The following is a 20452-nucleotide window of genomic DNA, read 5'->3' on the forward strand; positions in this document are numbered from 1 at the left end:
GTATCATTCTATTTTGTAGCACTCTTAAAATGAATTCATTTTATCTGTAGTGGAGCGAGGTAACCTGCTCGTGGTGCTGGCTCGGTAAAACCTGACGGTGGCTGTAACAAGGCGGCAGCGGTGCTGTTCTCTGCTACAGCCTTCTCTGCTGCTGGGGCAGAGACAAATAACTGGCTTCCTGGAGAGATGGAGATACCCTCTCCGCTGCAGAAGGGGTACGGGAGCCATGTGAGAGTTTCATTCCCAGGAGCTGTAGAGTCCTCTCAAATACCTGACTGTAGTGAGCAGGATGAAGTTGTGCGATGGACATCTGGCACTATGGCCACCTGGGCATGCCTTGCAGAAGTGCTTTTGTGGGGCGATAGACAAGGGGAAGGCTCAGAGCAGGTAGCATAGCTGTTGTGTCTGCATAGGGACTATAGCCAGAAAGACTTGGTCACCCTTCAACCTGATCAGCAGAAATGGGAGCACAGGAAGAAGTATCGTGGTGATGGAAAAGGTGTTGCAATAACTGAGGTTGTAACTAAGGCAGTGAGAGTTTGGAAGTGACCTGTCTCTGTAGTTGGGTAAGAAGTAGCTCAGAAGTTACACAAAAGGAATCACAAGGCCAGGGGAGTCTCAAGACGTGATAGGATCTGGGTCAAGTGTGGTTGAAGGACAGCTTGACTGATGGGGTGGCATGGTGTTGTCCACAGTAACTGATAAATACAGTAACTGTAGGGATTTGGGTGAAGATGATTGTTGTGTATTCCGTTCTTGAGTTTGGGAGGTAAAGATCAAGCCTACTTGGGACTCACACCAAGTGTTTTGGCTTGAATGGAAGGAGCTAAAGTGGGACTAAACAGGTGTGGACATTGCCACCGATGCATTTGGGTTTGCAGAAGTGAAGAACAGGGAGACCAGTTCTTTTCTTAACATGAGCTTATGTCCCTGTGTTTGACTAGTTTGTGTGCGTGCGTGACCGTGAATCATCTATTAAATGTTCTAAAGACGTGCACCACCTGTAGATGCTGGAGGAAGACACGGGTGACAGAAGTTAATTGCAAACCTGATATGCACCTGGACAACACGTTGCTCCTGTGCGATGGGGCAGAGTAATAACATTGGGTCACACGGCAAGACTCTGCTGGGTGGTTTCCACTGTGCCGTTTGAATTTCAGCTGATAGGTCACTGTGGGGTTTTTTTCGTACCCTTTTCTCTGACTTGCACTGTCTTGCAGAGAGTTTGTGCACCTTCTAGGGCTGGGTCAAGGGAAGGACTGCTCCCTGTGGTACAAATAACCTTGATCATCTTCTAATTTAAGATCCTTTTGTTGGGTTTTTGGGCAGGACAGGTTGGTGCGCTGTTAAGAGATCACCTGATGGTGGACCCTATGTGGAGAAGTGATTCTGGCAATGCTGGTTAGATAACGAACACTTGGTGCTGTTTTATCGTAGTGGAAACAATGATCCGTTGAGCTGAATCAGTCCCTTTCAAGAGGACTCCTTCAGAGCGCAGTTGCCGGATGGAGCAGTCTCTTACATCCAGCTTGCGTGTAAATTCTTGGCATCTTGGATTGGTGCTACTGACACCAAAATCTGGAAATGGGGAAGTTGATAGGAGGAGGAGAAATTGGATCTTCTGAATTTCTTCCACATTGTGCTGAGCCCCTTCGAAGCAGTGGGGCTCCCACTTCTTCCACTCTGCAGCCTGTGTTTTCTTCTGTCTCAACTCTCCTCTTAGTTGAATCATCTCTCCTGGAGTCATTTCCTCCCCTTCTCCCATGACTCACGAGAGTGATGATGACTTCTTGAAATATATTTTTCAGCATCTGAGTCAGGTGGGACTCCATGTATCAGTGAAGGCAGGTGAGGAGGGAGAAATGGATCCTCGCCTTGAAGTATGAATTGCCGCGTCACTCATGTACTCACTCTATTCAAAAGATGCTTCCGTCTCCTTTGCTGCAGGAGTGAGAAAGGATATTGCCTGTGCTTTGGTGAGGCTTTGTAGGAAGGTGCTAGCTAACCATTGGGCACTCACGATGGGCGCACGCTTCAAGTGCCGTTCTGATTAGGTGGCGATTCAGTCCAGCCGCCGAAGAGCCTGTTTTCCTCTAAGTGAAAATATCATGCCTTTATTAAACTGTGTGCAGAGCACTTATTGGTAATACGTAGTTTCGTACCTTGTGTGTTCCATTTCTAAGAAGCAGAAATCAAGCACAAGGACACCAAACATAGTGCAGCGCTGTGGCACGGGTCTGGCAGTAGCAGGATGCTCTGATTTCACACGTGCTTTTCAGAGGAGTGTTGGAGCCAGGGGTGTGTAGCAAAGAGGGTAATTGCTTCCTAAAATAACAGTCGTCGACAAGGGGCTGGTTATTTGGATGCTGTCCCTCCCTTTTTGTTCCAGACCATCGTATCGGATGACAGTCTCATCATGGGACAGAAAAATTCCTAGGAAGATCTTTTTGCAATCCCCACCTGTTCAGCTGGCAGTAGAAAAGAGCATCTACAGCTGGCCCCTGGGGGAACTTTTACCCTGTGTCCCTTGCAGTGGCCTCTGTTTGACATGGAATTCCATCACCACTATCTGCCCTTTTCCCCAGCATCCTCCAGTGTCCTTTCTCCATGATGATTTCAAGCCTGTCCTTACAGTCTCCTTTGGGCTCTGTAGTTCCAGCTGCCTTTTATTCCCAAGCTTTAGCAGGAGGGGAGGTAGAAGAGATGGTCTTCAATACCAAAAGTACGGCTACTCTCCTTTGAAGTGGAAGTAAAAGGTATTGCTCAGGTGGAGTAACTCCTGAAGGAGATCACGTTAAATTTATGCAGTGTATTGCCTTGTGGGGAAGTTCCAGGGATCTCACTACAGGTGAGGTGTGAGGAAACAGTAGGTATGTTCCTGACTGGGTAGGAGTTTAAGGGGCTGCTCTCGTCCATGCTCGTGACCTTGCCCTTGTTAGGGCTAAGACAGACATCTTCCTTCATGTGTGGAAAGGAACAAGGTGGCATCCCCGTTGTGTTTTCCTTGTGCTGGGAATCGCAGCTGGCTGGCTTGCGGATGGACATCATCCGAGACTAGAATTCAACAGGTTGGTTATTTGCCAAATAGATTTTTTTGCCACTTTTTCTTTCTTAAACTTTCCACCTCTTCTTTGATCTCTCAGTGTGTTTGGACCCCTCCTTGCCTTTGTACGTGCCCAGGGAGACATGTACAGGCTAGGACTTTTTTGGTGAGCTTCTTTAGGAGACCAGCTGCTGGAGTTTGCCACTGGTGGAGCACCAAGTGAGCCAGGGCAAAGCCCTCACCTGGGGGTGGGTATGGGCTGGCTCTGGATTCCCAGACCCAAGGGGCTCTTCCCCTTCTCTTTTCCCCTTTCTTCTCTTGGTGTGGCCTTTCTAGGGTTCCCCACTTCATCTGTAGAGGGGGAGACCTTCTGTTCCTCTGAAGCCTCAGTGGCTGTGTCTGGTGAGGTTGGTGAAGATGAGCCAGTCCTCCATAGAAAGGAAAGGAAGCAGCAAAGACAAAAGGCACTGAAGGCAGCCTCCCATGCCATCATATTCAACCTCTTCTCCCTGTGCCCAGAACACGAGGGCACTTCTTCCCTCCCCTGCGCTGTTTGTCATTTCCACTTTGTGCTCTGCCTGCAGACCCAGGCTGCTCCTTCCTGCCACACCACGTCCTTGGATGCCCCAGCCCTGTCTGCTGCTTGTGGAACACCGAGGAGGTCTCGGCAGCCCAGCTCCGCTTCCTCACCTGTGCTGGCAATGCCAAACAGCATGGATCAAAGTGAGAGGGTGGTGTGGGGGTGCCAAGGTGATGAAAGGCTTTGGGAATCATGGGTGCAAGTGGCTCAGGGGTTGCCGCATCGTTTCTGCTGCGCAAACACAGCACCTCAGGAAGTTCTTCTATTGCCACAAAAGCATCTCTGCAGTGCAAGCTTGGGGAGGGAGTAAGAGGAGGTCGTTGCTCATGGTGCAGTATCTAGGAGGGTCCTCCCCCCTCTGCTCCAGGTCTATGGACACCCCAGGTCTGTTTCTTTCATAATACCAGGAGAAGTGCATGAGCGATGCCTCTGAGTCTCTCCCTTCCTGAAGCTCTGCAGACTGGGGGAGAAGGGAGTTGTGATTTGGCGGAGGAGGAGGCTGAGAGAGAGAAATTTTAGATCCTAGGGTATGTTTTAGGCTTGTTTCTACTTTTTGTACAGTTCTTGCGAAGGCTGCTTTTGGATGCTGACTGCTTCATCCTTCACATATTTAACCACAGACAATTTGCTTTGCCTCCTGCGAGCGGCACATCCCACGGTTTGCTGAGTGGGTTATGCCCTGAAGTGAACTATTTCTACACCGTGACCAGCCTAAAGACTGCTGTCTGTGCTGGTGGTCTTCCCCCATCTCTAAAAAAGAGACCTCCCTATCCATAAAACATAGTACGAATGTCCATGGGCTCTGGCGTTGCTCCCGTGGGATGCTGGTGATGTGGTTGGGCTGGTATTTTTTCCAAAGAGCTGTTTTAGTTTTGCATATTGTGCATCACCGGTGGCTTAAGGTGAAGCTTGTTGTATTTCCAGGGGACCTCTGCTGTGTGCAGTATCCGATATGACCCCTTGAGCAGAAGTGCAGCAAAGTGTCATTTCATGTCTCGGAGAATTTGTAATGTCTATTATGTACGTGTGTATGTATTTTACATAGATGTATGTAAATGTAGTAGGTTGGGTGTACCTTGCATGATGACTCTGGTGATGAAAGAACTAACAGCACTCACCTGTAATTAAGAGAAAAGTTTGTGGGGTTTATTTTATTCTTGTGGAATTTCACTGCATATTTTTGTTGCTATGTATTTAGCTCCAGTATGGGATGCGAATTTGGGGGAAAGGAGGGGTTTGGTAGGAGGTTTCAAGGCTCCTGTTCCTTCAGCTAAGGTGTAGGAACTTACAACATATTTCACTGAAGACTTTCATATTTTCCTGTAACAAGAGTAGAAAAAAACTACATTTAGCATTGGACACTTTCTTTTGGTAGAAAAATTAATACAAAGGACAAGACTGAGGGTTTTCTGTGCTTTGAAGGAATACTGCCGGGATGTCTGGCTGGGTTTCCTGCGGCTGCAAAGCCTGGGTGAACGTTGCTCTGGGAGTTTGTGGCGTTCCCATCTTCCTTTGCCTTGGATCCTAAGGGAAGGTGGCTGGAAGAGCTGGGCTTTGGTGCATGGTGGAGATGGTTGAGATGAGTAAGGCTTTTGGGCTTTTGTACTGCCTTAAGCAAATTTCTCAGTTTTGTCTCTGATTTCCAGTCCCTGCCCTCGGTTTTGGGTTTTCCCACTTACTGGCATATTTTTCCTTGCGTATTCCTTCGGATGCAACGGTGCGGTTAGTACCTGGCCGTGCTTCAGGATCCTGTGATGGAAGGTGAGGTGGGAGTTTGGAGCATTACCATGAAGTACTTACCAATCCAGCTTGTCGGGGACGAGAGCTGGTCAGCGGGGGCATCGCAGGAGGTAGGAGCTCAGGCCAGTTGTGCTTTTAGTCCCGGCTGACTGCTCAGTGCATTACTGTTCAGCTGGGACTGGTTCCAAGCTCCATTTACGTCTGGCACAAGCATATATCAAGAGTGCAGAGGGGATTTAATTGGACAGGTTTATCCCTTTAACAATTCTGATAGCCTTGAGATTTCCCTTGCAGGTATGTGGTGAACGGAGTCTTTATCAGCTCTTCTGCCCCCGATAGGGACAATAAAAGGTTTCACTTGTCTAAAGAGCTGCAAAAATTGGCATGCAACAAAGCATCTCTCAGCCCAGTTCAGAGCATCTCCCCCACTCCCTCTTCTCCCAGCAGCAGAGGTGCCGACCTCTGTCGTGGCGTGGGCTGGTAGGAGTCGACAGCGCAGATGCGGTGGCTTTCTCTTCCCTCCTTCGCTGTTGGGGGTCTTGCTGTCTTCTGGTCTCGGTGGGATGTGTTCTTCAGGGCAGGCAGCGAAGGGGTCAGCATTCAGCAGGAGCAGCCCTGGGGTGGCACTGGCTTTCTCCTCCGCTGCTGGCAGTGCGAGGTCCCATTGCTGTCCTGCTGCCCTGCTGAGCTGTCTGAAGCAAGTTCTTCCAGGCGCTCGTTGGCCAAGTCATCGGTGTGTTTAACTAGAGGGGTCCCAGGACAGGAGAAGAGACCCTTCTGAGCTGCAGTGTGTCGGAGTTTGGGTTGGGTGGCAGCGTGCGGCGCTGCACATGTGGCCCTGGTGGGTTTTCCTGCTGCAGCATGATATGACCCTGCATTTTACCTGTCGGGGGACTTCTGGGCATGCCAGAAGGCCACTGGTGGTCACACTCTGACCTCCTGGGTCCCAGACCAGTGTCCAAGCTAAGGGACATGTTACCTGCCTCACCTAGGCAGCAAAATGGAGGAGGAAAGAGGGAATAAACATAGCTCAGGTGAGCTCAGATGCAGCCTTTGGTTCTGGTGGGATGTGGGGCTCATGGTCCCATGCACACCCGCCCTGTGCCAGCCGTGTGGCCACGGGCAGGAGCTCTTGCATTGTGGAGGAAGGACCACGGTCAACATCAACCTTGTGCTTGCTGAGGTACAAAACATTTAAAGGTATGATCTCTGTGCTTTTGTTAGTTCATAGTGACATATCCATCCCTCTTCCCGCTTCTTTGCTAATTGCTGGTTGGTGGCTTTTGTTTTTAATTCTATTTTTAATTCGCTCCTAATCAAATCCTGGCTGACTGTCCCCATGTATTTATTTATTTTTTTATTCATTTGTGTGTGTGTGTGTCTTCTCCTGCCTCACGATTGTTCTTGCGCTGGACCTGCTCCAGTAATCCAATTTGAATCCAATCTCCCAGGTCTGGAATTCTAATTTACAGATTGCAGAGGGGAGCCGAACAATGCCCACGCACCAGGATGGGGCTTTATTGTCTAATCTAATCAGGGACAATCAGATGTTTGTAACAAGTCTATCAAAACTGTATTGGGCCAGTTTGCCGAGCAATGTAACCAGCTTTCTTAATAGCGCTAACGCGATTTAGGGCTTCCTGCACTTTCATGCAGATTATGTTGAACGTTTCCCTTTCTTCTCCCATGAACGCTTGGCAGCAGCCCAGCCCGATGGGCTTTACAACTTCGTAAGCTGCTTGGTGCATTCTGCAGCCATGGAGGTTTGCGAGGGCACGGGGGCTGCTGCCGCCACCTCCCCTGGCACCGCTGGAGGTGGGGGGCTCCTGGGACAATCCTGTTTGGGGACACCCCTGCAAGGTACGGACTCAGCATTGCAAGTGCATCTGGAGTGAAAAGCAACGGTCCTGACCTGTTAAAATATTTGGTGAGTCTCCATAGCAGCTCTCCAGCCCCGTACGCATGCTGTCAGCCTCCAGGCACTGCAGGCTTGCCTGGCTGTTGGCAAAGAATGGATGAAGAAACCTTTGTCCTCTCTGGCCCTTGGCAGATTAAGGCTGCTGTTTCTGGGTATTTGCTTTTAGAAGTTTGGATGGTTGAAGTTCAGAGAAGAGACCTATTTGGGGTTGTTTGAGATGCTTCCCCAGGGCCTGGAGCAAAAGAAGAGGCAAAACTAGTTCTGCAAATCAGCTGATGTCTCTTAATACAGCTCTTCAACCCAGAGTGGGGTTCCCTTATGTATTCTGTGCCAATAAATAGTTTCCTGAGTTTCCCCTTGCTGAAGACTGAAATATCCCTCTGGTCGCTTACCTTGGTAGCACAGCTAGCTGTCAGCCAGGAGGTGAACTTACGCTGGCTCTCACACTCCGGGTCTGTACCCCTTAGCTCTGTGCCCAATACCTCTGCCCAGGGATTTATTCTAGGCTTATGGATTCCTCCCTGCCCCAAAGCATCTTCCCTTTGGCAGGCGCTACGTGCTGCTCTCATCTCTGAGGCCGGCACGTCGAAGGGAGCCGCAACGTGCTGCCAGTCCCCGCGTTGTGCCCGGGGCGAGGTTTGTGATCTGGGGTCATGCAGCAGTGCTGGGAGCTTTAGCTGGGCTTGTAGCCTGAGCAAAGCTTGCCCTTGCGCCCGCTCGCTCAGTGCTGCCAGGCTGGTTTGCACGCACAGGGAGGAAGACTATGAATTCCCTGTAGTGGGAGCTAACCTTTCTTGGAGGGTTTAATCGCTATGCATGCCTTGTCTTTCTGCACTCTGCACCCTACAGTGCAGAGGAACCCAGGGACCTTTGAGACCAAGGTAAGAGAAGTCCGAAATAGTCTTAAAGGGTGTTTTACTTCCCTTCCTAAAACCGCATTGTGTATCTGACAGCAGTTTGCATGTTGGTTTTCAGTTTTTCCTCGTTTCTCCAGCACAGGAGCAGGGCTCTTAGCAGAGGTGGAAGTAACTAAAGCCATTAGTGTCGGCAAGGGATTTGCAGCAGTTGTAGTTCTTGGCTGTCTCAAAAGCTTGATCTCTCGAGCTCCTGAGGTCTGGCAGGGCTGCCTTATTCTGTGCACTGAAAGGGTAAAAGAAGATGGGTAAGACTTACTGCTCTGTCTAGATAGATAGATACAGATGTAGAAATGATGATGATGCAATAGAGGAAGGGGTCTCTGAGGGAATCAGTGCGAGGGAAGAAAATTACCATTTAATTCTTTATAACACAACCTTTAAACATGGTTGGGAATACATGTTTGCAGTGATAGCAAAATAAAAGAAACCATGTCACTGAAAAAGGGATTTATTTGAATTTGCTTGGTTAGTTTTGGCGTGAGAAAACGCATTTCCATGGCAGTTTGGTAGCTAGTGTTGCTTCTGCGCCCTGTCCGATGGCTTTGTAATCTGTGCCTGGTGGGAGAGGGCGAGGGGAGGATCTTTATTTCCCCAGGGTTGCCTGTAGTTTTGCAGAGAGCGTGTACTTCTGCACTTACATATTTGCTCTCAGTCCCTGGGAGTTCAGTCCCTGCCCTCCGTGCTGCTGTACATCCTTGAAGAGCTCTCTGAAGCCCAAGATCTTGGGCAGAAAAGGCTCCCACCAATTTATTCTCTTGTTTCATGTTTTTCCCTGTGAGTGTTTGAAATTCATCATCTGGGATTGAAGGCTGTTATATTGAATGGGAATAATTGACCTGGGAATAAAAGCTGAATTATTTTTAATTCAATTCAGGTAGAATGAGGATTCTTTTTTTTTTTTTAAGGGTTTCATCCCCTAGTTGAACTAAAAATCAATTATTTGTATAGCTCTGTTTATGGACAAGTAGTGAAGTTAAAGACTCTAATGATTGAGGGGGTGGAGGCTTGGTCCTGCAGGTTAATGGACTTGTTTGAAGCTTTTTAGTCTCAAAAGCTCTTTCCAAATCCTGACTTCTTTTCCTAAAGCAAATGGGTTTGGCAAGTGTCATTTCTGCAGCCCATGAGACGCAAATGAGCTTTGGCACAGTTCTCAGTCGGTCTCAGAGTGAGAGTCCTATGACTCGAATAGCAGGGGTAGGGTAGCTGCAGGTGAAGAGCAGGAGGCTCGCGAGAAGATGGCTTGCGTAATAAGCATTTAACTTGGCTCTGGGCAAGTGGTGCTGTGCCGTTATACGCGAGCTGGCACGCGAGTGTGCTCTCTGTCTTGTAGCGTGGCGTCTAGCGGGGACCGTGCTTTCTGCTCCGCGCAGCTTTGCTTTGCATCCGCTGCGGCTTTAACGGCATTGGCCTGAAACCCGTCAGCATCCAGCCCCGCCCCATAGCAAGGAGCTATTCTATATTCCCAGAGCAGCTGATGGCCATTAAATATTTGAGTGACATTAAAACAATGTGTAAAATATCTGTGATAAGGAGCTAGCAAATCTTAATAAAAAAAAAGGCGACAAGAATGTAAATTGCACGTACAATTGTGATAAAGAGCCAGAGATAACATTAAAGAGATTGTATCAATTCAATACAAGTTTAGTGCCAAAGCCTGTGATCTGCTCTTTAAAGAGGAGCTGTTGGGAGCCCGTGGTATTCCAGCAGACAGTGCTCAAATCGTCCCGGTCCTCTGGATGGGCCGTCCCTGCAGCCAGCGTGCAGCACGGAAGCTGTCTGCTTGCAGGGGATTAATGAAAACCTTTCCTGCTGCTATAATGAAAATAACACTCCTTGGAAAAATAAAGTGCTCCTCTGTCTGCTGGCCTTTTGGGTCCCTCAAAATGCAATTAAAAAGCAGCTTAATACAGCCGTGCGATGAGAAATCTGTCAGCGTTCACAGGCGCAAACTGAAGTGAAAGCAAGATGAAACAGATGCGAGCAGAAATATTTAACCCCGCGCCCGCCTGCCTGGTGGTGCTTGTGGAGCAGCCGGCCGCACTGGAACGTGCAGGGCTGGGACTGGGCTTAGCTGGGGGAGCTCGGCAGCAGGAGCGGCTCCACGGGCACAGAGCTGGGCCGCAGCAGCACTGCGAGGGCACGGGAGCTCATCGGTAACCCAGCCTGGGCTGCGTGTGTCTCTGCTTGCCTTGTGCCTGCCAGAGCCCCCTATGTTCTGGGCTGGTGTTTCTGCTTTACGTCCTTGCTTTCTGTCCCTCCTCTGCTGTTCCGGATCTGCCACATCCCTGAAAAGTGGCCGAGGAACGTGGCGGTAAAGGTTGGAAGTACCCTTACGGGTTTGGTGGAAGCGGCAACTCTGGTTTTCTCAGCGCTGTGCAGGGCTGCTGGCTGTAGGGTGGTATTTGTGCCTGCCAAAATGTCCTTCCAAAACTTGAAATGTAATAATGGGAATTGAAGCTAATTTTAAATGGTGGTTGGTTTGGGTTTTTTTCTGCAGGCATGAAAATTAAAAAAAAATTCCTTTAAGTTGGTAATTTCTTAGCAAGTGGGGGATTATACGGGCTGGGACTGCGCACCCTTCCAGACTGGGACGCTAGCGCAGGGCTCCCATGGGCGCTGGCAGTGCCGCACGTCTGCGGCTGATCACCTGGCTGCGGCACTGCAAAATGACCAGTCATCTTTGGCTGCCCTGCGTTTGCCTCTTGTGCGCCGCTACTTGTAAAAGGCGTGAACTGAAATCCCACCTCAGTTCCACACCAAGAGCTGCTGTAACACCACCAGCCACTTTACTGGAGTTGTGCTGGGAGCAGTGTTTCGTGTTGCACGCCAGTAGATGGCACAGCTTTTATATCGGCTAATTATATAGGGAGAAAACGCTGCTCTGTGCCGTTCCTGTTGCTAATCTTAGCCGTGCCTCGCTCTCCACTCGCACAAAGAAGTCTCTGCTGATGTGCCTGGAGTTGAGGAAGTCAGGTAAGATTACGGGAGAAGATGTTGACTTTTGCAATGTTGGGGGGGCAGTGGGAAGCCATGATGGGGAAGAGGAGGCAAGCAACTCTGCTCCCCCGCTTCCACGCACATCTAAGAGCAAACTTCAAGGTGGTGGTAGTTTGGCTTCCCAAGCACATTCAAGCAAGCGATGAATTCCCTTAGGACAGGTATGTTTGCCTGCCCCAGGTTTACATGTGGGGAAACTGAGGCCTGGAGAGATCACACTTTGATACACTCGGGAATGAGCGCTGTGCTTCCTAATTAAGTTCTGGGACTTCAGCTCCAAGGTGTCCTTCATGCGTGGTTACTGCAATAACATCTCCCTGGAGCTCAAAGCTCCTTCTCTCCACTCTACTTGGGTCTGACACTATTGTTTCCTGACTAATTCAGGCTTTGAACGTGAAAATTTTTAGCAGAAAACGTGAAAGGTACCCTTCTGAAAGTGTAAGAGTTGAATGCATCCCCAAATCTTCCCTGAATGATGCTGCCCTGATGTTTTGCACCTCCCCTAAGCCAAAGCAGTGCGCTGGGCCTGTGGGGCTAGCTGGGCCTGTGGGGCTAGCTGGGCCGTGGCCACTGGAGTTGGGAGAGTTGCTCAAGCGTAGCAAGACAGTCGTGAAACAGAGAGGGAGGCTGCTCATCCCTCCGCACCCCTGTCCTGGGAGGTGTGCGGAGACCCCGAAGTTAGAAGCAATCTTTCTGCCTCCCTTCTGGCTGCTGAGGGACTCCTTTTCATGACTGAAATTGATTCTTGCAAGTGGATGGAAAGGATATATCCCAAATCTTGAGGGCCTGGAGTGCATGTGGAATATAAAACAGTGTACATATGTGCTGCTGTAAATAGAGTTGTCACTCTAAAAGAAATGGGGTTTCTAGTGCTTGTCAGATCACTTTAAAACCATTTTTATTACTAGATTACATTCTAAGATAAAGTTTATTGTAGCAAAAAAGAGGGAAGGTGTGGGATTTGACTGCAGATTTGGAAACACACTTAAAAATTATGAAGTGCCTTTGAGCCTTAGCTGAGGGCAGACCGCCTGCTTCAGGGTTTTCCTGGGGGACATTTGCTGCCCAGCTGAGTTAAAGGAATGCTTCCTGATTTCGGTGCAAACTTCACCTTTTATAGCCAAGCTATGATGCGCCATGTGGACGTTTGCACAGAAGGTCCAGTTGATGAGTCTGCGTCCTGCGTGTGGGGCAGAAACTCTTCCAGGGTGACTGTGCCAGCTGGGAGTCCTGGGGACCACCACGTTCCCTGAGCGTGGCTTTCAAACACCTGCCCTAAGGGTTTCGTGTCAAAACTGAGGATCAATCCTTGCACGTGTTAACTTTCTTCTTTCCCTTCCTCTCCCCTATGAGCACTGCTGCTTAAACGCTTTGCTCTGGTAAGATCCTTTGTCTATGCTCTTACTTTTTGTGCAAAGTCTGCGAGCAAAGAAAACCCTGGGTAGGTGCCAACTCTTTTTTTTAGCTCTTCCTTTCAGATACCAGTAGCATCCCTCTTTCTAACCCAGCCCTTTCCATCATTTCCTCCTAGTTTTACCTAGTGATGTTTGTCTACCTTTATGTATCAGTGAAAAAGTTGTTCTCCGTTGCCTCAGCTGTTTGATGCAGCAGAGAAAACGGTAGTTGTCTACTCCCACCAGATTTGGACTTCAGAGTTGTATTGTTTCTCACCTACCTGCTCCATCTACCATCCTAGTTTAGATAACCACTAAAGCACATCACAGACCAGATGCTGGAAGAAGCAGTCGCTTTGCAAGCGCCATCTGAATGCTGCAGCCCCTCACGCTGTGCAGAGCGAGTGCGGTACAGAGATGCAAACAGAAGAGCAATCTGTGCCTGGGGAGGGATGTTTGGATGCAGCAAGCCTCCTGCTTCCAAACCAGCTTGTGGGTTTGGTCAGAACTTGGCTTTTTTTGAAGTTGTGCAAATAGTTTTAAGTCAGTGCCTGAAGTGGCAAGAAGAAAGTCAGCTGGATTTAACCCTTAGACTTGCATGGACCCATATTTTTCATAATCTCTGGCCTCTAAAGACCCAGGTTTATTTTGCATGCAGACTTAATGCAGGTAGTCCCTGCTGCCTTGGTATTAGTGTTTGTCTCTCCAGCCCCTACTCAAACTCAGAACCTCTGCGAGGTCCCGTTCCGAGGAGCTGCATTGCTCCCTCTGTGCTGAGCATCCCTAAAACCTGAGCCGTAATAGCATCCCTGCTAATTATATCACTGCAGATTTATTTCATGGTAATATTATTGCTGGCCTCAGGCATCACCATTATCATTGGAAAACATCGAATGATCACAACTCCTTAGCTGCCTCCATTAAACCTGAGAGAAGCGTCTGGGCCTGTTTATAAGTTTGTCTTTTGATGAGAGCCAAGGATTGATGAGCTGGTGGATGGGAGGTTTGCAGAACATGCCCTGGAGGGAAGCTTGCCTCCTCACGGAAGCCGTAAGGCGCATATGGCAGGATCGCTAGCTGAATGCATATGCAGCCTAGGAAGCGCGGAGCGAGGCGAGAGCGTCACCTTTATCTCTTCAGGGCAGACCTTGCCTGCTCCGTCGAAGCAGCATCCAGCACCGAGGGCTGCGCAGTGCTCTGGAGGGGATGACTCTGCGCTCCGGACCGGCGGTGCTGGGGGCTTGGTCGGAGCTGTTCCCGGGAAGGGGGCATTTCGAGTAGGCAAGTTGTCTTGTGATGCTTTCTGCTGAAAGTCTTGGAGGTAGGGCAGAAGGAAAAGCAAAAATAGCAGTGCTGGTTTTCAACAAAAAATGGAAAAAAAGAATTCAAGAGTTTTCTCTCTGTTTTCCTTGCTAGAAATAAAATACAGCAGCTGGTGTGAGGGTACCAAGGCCTTCTGCTGAGCATGTGGCTGTAGGTCAGTGCAGTGTCCCCAGGGCTGTCCTGTCCCTGGGACCCAAGCTCGTAGCTGCTCGGTGCTGCAGGCCATGTCCCTTCCAGAGTGCAGTGGTGGGATGGCAGCAGGTCTGTAGGGTGAAGCACTTAGTGCTGAAGACCTCATATCCGCAATCTGGGTTTTGGAAGGTACGTTAGAATATTTCAGCGTACACCCCAGTGCTGTGCAGGCTTGTTGTGAGGGGGTTTTTGTCTCTGCCTGAAGCCTAGTTTGACTTGCAGGGATGGGGTGACCATCATCCCCGGCCAGTGTGGTGGTCTTCCCCACGGATGCCTGCGGTCCCCAGCCAGCCACGTAAGGGAACAGCAGAAGATTATCACAGATCTGAGATTAGCTCATGTAGGGAACATGAGGAGGTAACTCATCAAGATCCCTTTCAAGATCTATAAAAGTAGATCAGTTGTTATTGATTTTTACTGTGTCTGGCCGTAAAGTCCTTTTTGGTGTGAAGTGCTCCAGTGCAGCGATGAACGGGCCAAAAACTTGACTGAAATGGGGTCAATAAATTACAAGCAGACAAAAGGCACTTACGCTCAGACTGCATCAAGTCTCCTGGTAATTTCAGCAAAACAGTCAGAGCAGAAATATGCTGATAATTATTTAAATTAGACTCCGAGCATTGAATTTTTTTTCTTCAAGTAACAGCACTTCAGCACTTGTCCAGATGAGTGCTAATTTGCCCAAATGGAAAGGTTTATTAAACATGCCAGCCAGTGCTTTAGTAATATTTAGGACGGCAATTTTGCTTTATTATATCTCTTAACAAAGAGGACACAGGCTTCTTGATCCATCACCAGAGCAGTTGGGGGATGTTGGGCAAGATCCATGTCAGCTCTGCCTGGCCTTGAATTAAGGTGCATCGTTTCTGCTTCAAATCTGCCTCTTTGCCAAGTGCAAACCTGGGACCTGATTTGAAAAAACTTCCTTGACTTGACTAGATTGAGGGACACTCAAAATCTGGGACGTCTTCTAGGTGCAGGAGTCATGGCTATGATTTGGAAATGTTGAAAGATGAAATTGCGTTTGCTCCAGTGAAATGGGCCCCGAGCCACGTGCTGAGGAGGATGAGCCTCAGCTCCTCCTGTTGCTCCTTGCTCACTCTAGGACACATTTGATAACAGTGTCGTTTTGTGGAGAAATTCAGGTGTGCAAAGATGATCCTAGCCCATTGTTTTCCGTCCCTCACTGATCTGTCGCAAGCAGCCTCCTGGTCTCTGTTGTAACTCTGTGTGTTGTCGTATAGGTGTCCCTACAAACTGGTAGATGCAGTTGAATCTCAGCTGCTATCCAGTGTGTTTATCTTTGTTTCACCACCGTGGCTGTCTTCAGACTAATGTGGATGCTGGCTTTGCTGTTTCCCTTAGCATTCTAAATTTGTTTTTTGTATTTGAGAAAATGCTTCACAAAGCCCACTGGATTGAGTAGTCTTCTGCTTTTTGTCTGTGGGTGCAGATGTTTGGTTCTGTGGCTTGTCCTGGGACTCAGGTGGGGAATTAGGACTACTTGCATGGATTAGAGATAATATAGAAGTGTCTTAGTCTGAGAATCTCATCACAAAGAGGATGGTTATATGGTGTGAGTGCTTCTTGGAGATCCATCCAGGGGGAAATTTCCTTTAGGCTTTGAAATTCCTCTGGGTCCTCCAGAATAAAGACCATCACCTCCTTTATGTGTGCATGCTCACCAAGGACATGAGGATTAGAAATACTATATAACGTACCAAAACCTGTGTTGTGCTGTTTCTATCTTTAAGACCTTGTCTGGGGCAGAATTTTGAGAAGCGTTTCAGTTTGCTGCCGTAAAAGTTCTAATAGGAGTTGAAGGAACAGGGTACAGACAGGAGTTCACTAGCTTTCTGCTGTAGGATAGTGTAGTTTGCATGCATCGCGTTCATTGATGCTGGTATTTCTCCATCCTCTGATTATTGGTGGGACCTGTCATCTTCATCATTATATAGTAGATGTCTGTCTTTACTGAAAGTTATTCCTCCTTGCTCCTTCCATAAATACCTTCTCTCCCTCTCTTTCCTCTTCCCTCCCCTTCCCCCCCAAGATTGCTATGTTAAGCTATCATACTGTAAATCTTGGGAGTGTCTGGAGCTCTGGCTGTTTGCAGAAGATTTGGCAAGGGAGAACCTATTGGAGTTCCAGGTTATAAATTCTTCCGGAGCTCAGATGCAGGGGCAGCCAACGGTGATGGGAACACTTTGGCTCGATTCCAGGCACTTGGTCTGTCTTCGTTACTGTTGGGCGAGCAAGTGGTGTCAGTGCAATGAGTGGAAAGTCAATGGCTGCTCTCCTATGCAAGTGTGGATGTTGAATGTCCCAGAGGAGAAACAGACATGTGGATCTTCTGTAGAGTTAATGCAGAGGCTCTCTAATCTCCACAGAGAGCTGGAGTCACCCCGAAAGGTGACAGGTCGAATACTGTCATGTCCTGCTGGAGGTGCAGAAGAGCTGCTGGGAGGAATGATGCCTTCTCTGCTCCCCAGTGTGGGTAAGCAGGAAGCCAGGTCTTCTAGGGACCACTGTTGATTCCCGTCCTCCTCATACTCCAGAGCACTGTGCTATCACAGCTCCTGGAGGGGTGGGCAGTGGTCCGAGGGAGGGACCTGGTGCACAATGATAGCATAACATGGAGATGAACACCTTGCTACTTGTATGTGCTTGGTCTCCAGCTCAGCCTTGGGCTTTCTGCTCTTCATCGTGCAGCAAATTATGCCCACAGTGTATCTGATGGCACGGTGTCATGAATGTTTCTGGCAGGTCCTCAAGTTTCTAGAGCAACAGGGCTTATTGTAGGGACAACAGTGCTGCCTTACCCAAATCTTTGGTGAGAATAGTTAGCGAGCCCTGCTCTGGTTGCCCACCAGCAGCCACATCCTGCCAGGCAGCTCTCCTTTTCTGGTAAAGACCGCTTTCACAAGAGTTTGCAAAATATGACTGCTGCAAAGTGTTTCAGGGCAGCAACCAAGATAAAAACCAGGAATGGCTATCGATTTCCCGTCATGCAATACTGTTGCTATTTACAGCCCTGGCATTTGGCTGGTAGGAATATGAAACTTTCAGAATGGGAAATATAAATGGAAATAATTTGAAAGGAAACTCTCACTCCGCATTATTGAGAATATGTGGTTTTTGGCATTTGGCGTCCCATAGGGAAGTGTGCTCTGACACCTCGTTCATGGTGGAGCCCCAGTGTGCTGTGGACCGTCAGCCCGTCTCATCCATTCCCAGTAACAGGGATGTGGGGCAGTAGCTTAGAGGAGTCTTCCTGGCTTATCCACCTTTAAAAAACTGTAGATAGACAGTCTGGGGTTCAATTTTACTCTTCTAGCACCTTTTCTCACCACAGTGATTGGGAGTGCTTAACCTCCTCTTCATTAATCAGTTTGAATTTTATCTAAAATTCATCCTCGATGAAGGCAAATTAGATAGAGTCTACTGCTTCAATCTTGGGCTGAAAACGATGGCAGTGCATGCAGGGTTTAGCAGGTAAGCGTGTTGCAGCTCGGATCAGAGCGGCACTGTATTTTTGGTGGCTTTGTACTGACAAGGCTAGAGGAGTCAGCTGTGTCCTGTGCGCTTAGTTCCTGACAGTCACTACAGGCACGTGATGTACCAGTGAATCCCAGGTAACACGTGGTTGGGGTGCCACAACCCAGAGCAGCAATACAAATCAATCACCAAGCCATTGAGGTTGGCGAGGACCCCTGGAGATCATCTAGTTGAGCCCCTGCTCGAAGCAGCGTGAGCTGGAGCAGACTGCCCAGGAAGCCAGTTGTTCTTAGGCAGGTTGCTGTCATTGTCCCCATCCTACAGATGGGGACAGTAAGCCCTGGGTAGTGGCTTGGCTGTGATATCTGGAAGGTGAGTGGAGGTGGTTGGGGTGACATGCCTGGTGTGATGGTGAGAAGGTGAGGAAGGCCTTGAGGCTGCAAGGCACATACGTGTGTGCCTACTCATTGTTTCATGAGCTCCTGGTTGCAACGGTACTGTCTTTCCATTAAGGAAATTTTTTCGGGAATCAGAGTTACTAACATCTGTAAGACTTGAAGAGCTTTAAGAACAGTACATAAATGCATCGGAGAGGTTTGTCATCTTCTCTGAACAGCTCCTTTACTGTTGGATGTTTTTGTACAGGGATGAGTGGAAAACAAGCAATAAGGGGGATAAGAGACAGTGAACTCTGTAGAGTCTTTGGCCTTCTTGTCACCGGAGGAAGTCACCTTTCTACTTAGATCCTCTGTAATGAGGAGTCTTGGGAAGTAGTCTTCCTCTGGTGGTCTGCTGAAGTTCAGCCTATGGGGGCAGTTACAATCCTCAGTGAGTACGTGGCCTCCTGGTCCACGCTGCTTTGCCCGCAGAGCAGTTTTACAGCTCCTCCCACCAGGTTTCCTGGAAAAATCAGTCAAATAGCCAGGCATCCTGTTAGAGCCTGGCCGAGCCACGTTCTCGTGCCCGGGTGTGGAACAAGCATCCCACTGGGGTAGCTCTGTCCCAGCCAGCCAGAGAGCATCTTAAATGTCTGATGAATCTTTCGTGGCAGGATTTCAGCCATACCCTTTCCTTGGGAAGAGGTAATGACTGCACAGTGCTCGCTTTTGAACTCCTCCATCTCTCTGAAACCTTCAGGCCTTCTTCTGGATGAGACTCCCTCCTGATGGCTGTGCTGACGAGGCGGGGAGCTGGGACTGATTGGCTGCGGTACTGCAGAAAGCTGCCGGCTAATTTACCTAATCCGTAGCGCTGAGTTGAAATGCAAAAGTGCCAGCTCTCATCATGCCGCAGCTGCAATTTGCGCTGGGAGGGGGGAAGGCAGGAGCACGCCCACGAGAGAGATGTGAGCTCTTTCGCTGCGTGGATCGCTGGTCTCCACTCCTATTTGGGGTGCAAAAGAAATGGTAATCTCGCGTTCTGCTTTATTTTCTGTTTATTTCTTTCCTTGCTTCCTGGTGAGGGCAGATAGTGTAAGAATTAACCTCCAGGGATGTTGGTGACTTCCTAGCAAGAAAAACCATCATTTGCAGGCTCCTAAGAAAATGAATTTCACTGGTAGGAACCATGCCTAGAGGATGTCCTCTGTGTTAGGATATAGATGTTTTGTAAAGTGTCCCAAGTCCCCAGCGTGTTGTCTCTGCTCAGGACCTGGAAGGCTTTTACAGCCCAAATCTGACTCCCTCTTGCAAAGCACCTCGCTGTGCTTCTTGGGGTTCAGGACCTGGTGTACGAATCTGTTGTTTACACGGGGCTGTTCAGCGGCAGGTTAACAGCTTCCCCTGCATCTCACGGAAAATAGGAACACAGTAAAACCCAAAACAAACCAAATTTTGCTGCATTGCTTGAAACAGCTTGTGAGCTGGGAATTTGTCCCTGCAGGCCTTTCCTTGTGCCTTCTGCTTTCTGTGGTGGCTGATGATTGGGACAAGAGCAACTCGGTGTTGCAGAGCAGCTCCTCGGGCAAAGCCTTCTGGTAATCTGGACCTGAACCTCCTTCGTGCTGCTGCTGCTTTTGTCTAGCTGCTTAGCTAATACCTTGATGCTTATGGGTTGCCTCGTTAGGAGGGGGAGCTAATGATGGAGATAGTGATGCACTCCTTGCTTCCGAGATTGCACACCAATGCTGGTTTTGCTGATACGACATCTTTGCTCACAGTTGCATGAAATTCTTGCTAGAACAGTGTTCAGAAAGCTGTTCTTAAAATCCTGGGCAATATAGCAGGATTCTGGTCTAACCCTCTGCACGAAGCAGGGATGGGCAGGTGTGTTGATCAGGGGCTTGTCTGTTGGGTTTCGAAGATCTCCAAAGGTGAAGCTCCTACGCTCTGGGTCCCTGTTCCAGTGTTGACCAACCTTATGTGATTATTTTTTTTTTAGAATTTGCCATGTTGTGTTTTGCTGCTTCTCATCCTATCCCTGTGCACCTCCAAAAAGAGTTTGGTTTCAGCATACTCTAGAGACGTGTTGAACTGCTATATTGCTCTTCCAGCAGCTGCAGGAGCAGTTAAACCCCTGTGAGTATGAAAGCCTATCTGTTCTTCTGTCTATAGAGACTTTCCCTCAGGTGATCTTTTGCTTGGTGCCTCTTTCTTCCTTTGTTCTTTGGCTCCTTTACCCCATTGAACACATGGTTTTGAATCATCAGCCTGCATAACCTCCACCCATGTACTTCCATTTCTGGCTTGCCCTGCATACAGAGTCTGTGTTTTAAGTGATGCTCCATCATATTTTAGCATTCCTGCTCCAAAGAGACAACTTCTCAGCCTCCATTCAGGAAAAAAATGTTACGCAAATAGCATCAAGCCCAACCTTTTTGTCCTGCATTGCAACAGGAAGCAGGATGTCACC

The 20452-nt window shown here is 48.8% G+C and overlaps 1 protein-coding gene across 2 annotated transcripts in view; it reads left to right on the forward strand.

Moving 5' to 3' along the window:
- The window catches only part of CACNA2D2 (calcium voltage-gated channel auxiliary subunit alpha2delta 2), a 222084-nt gene that overhangs the window by 86277 nt on the left and 115355 nt on the right, over positions 1-20452 (forward strand). The window lies entirely within an intron of this gene.

This window comes from Balearica regulorum, chromosome 10, assembly GCF_011004875.1.
Source record: "Balearica regulorum gibbericeps isolate bBalReg1 chromosome 10, bBalReg1.pri, whole genome shotgun sequence".
Lineage (NCBI taxonomy): Eukaryota > Metazoa > Chordata > Aves > Gruiformes > Gruidae > Balearica > Balearica regulorum.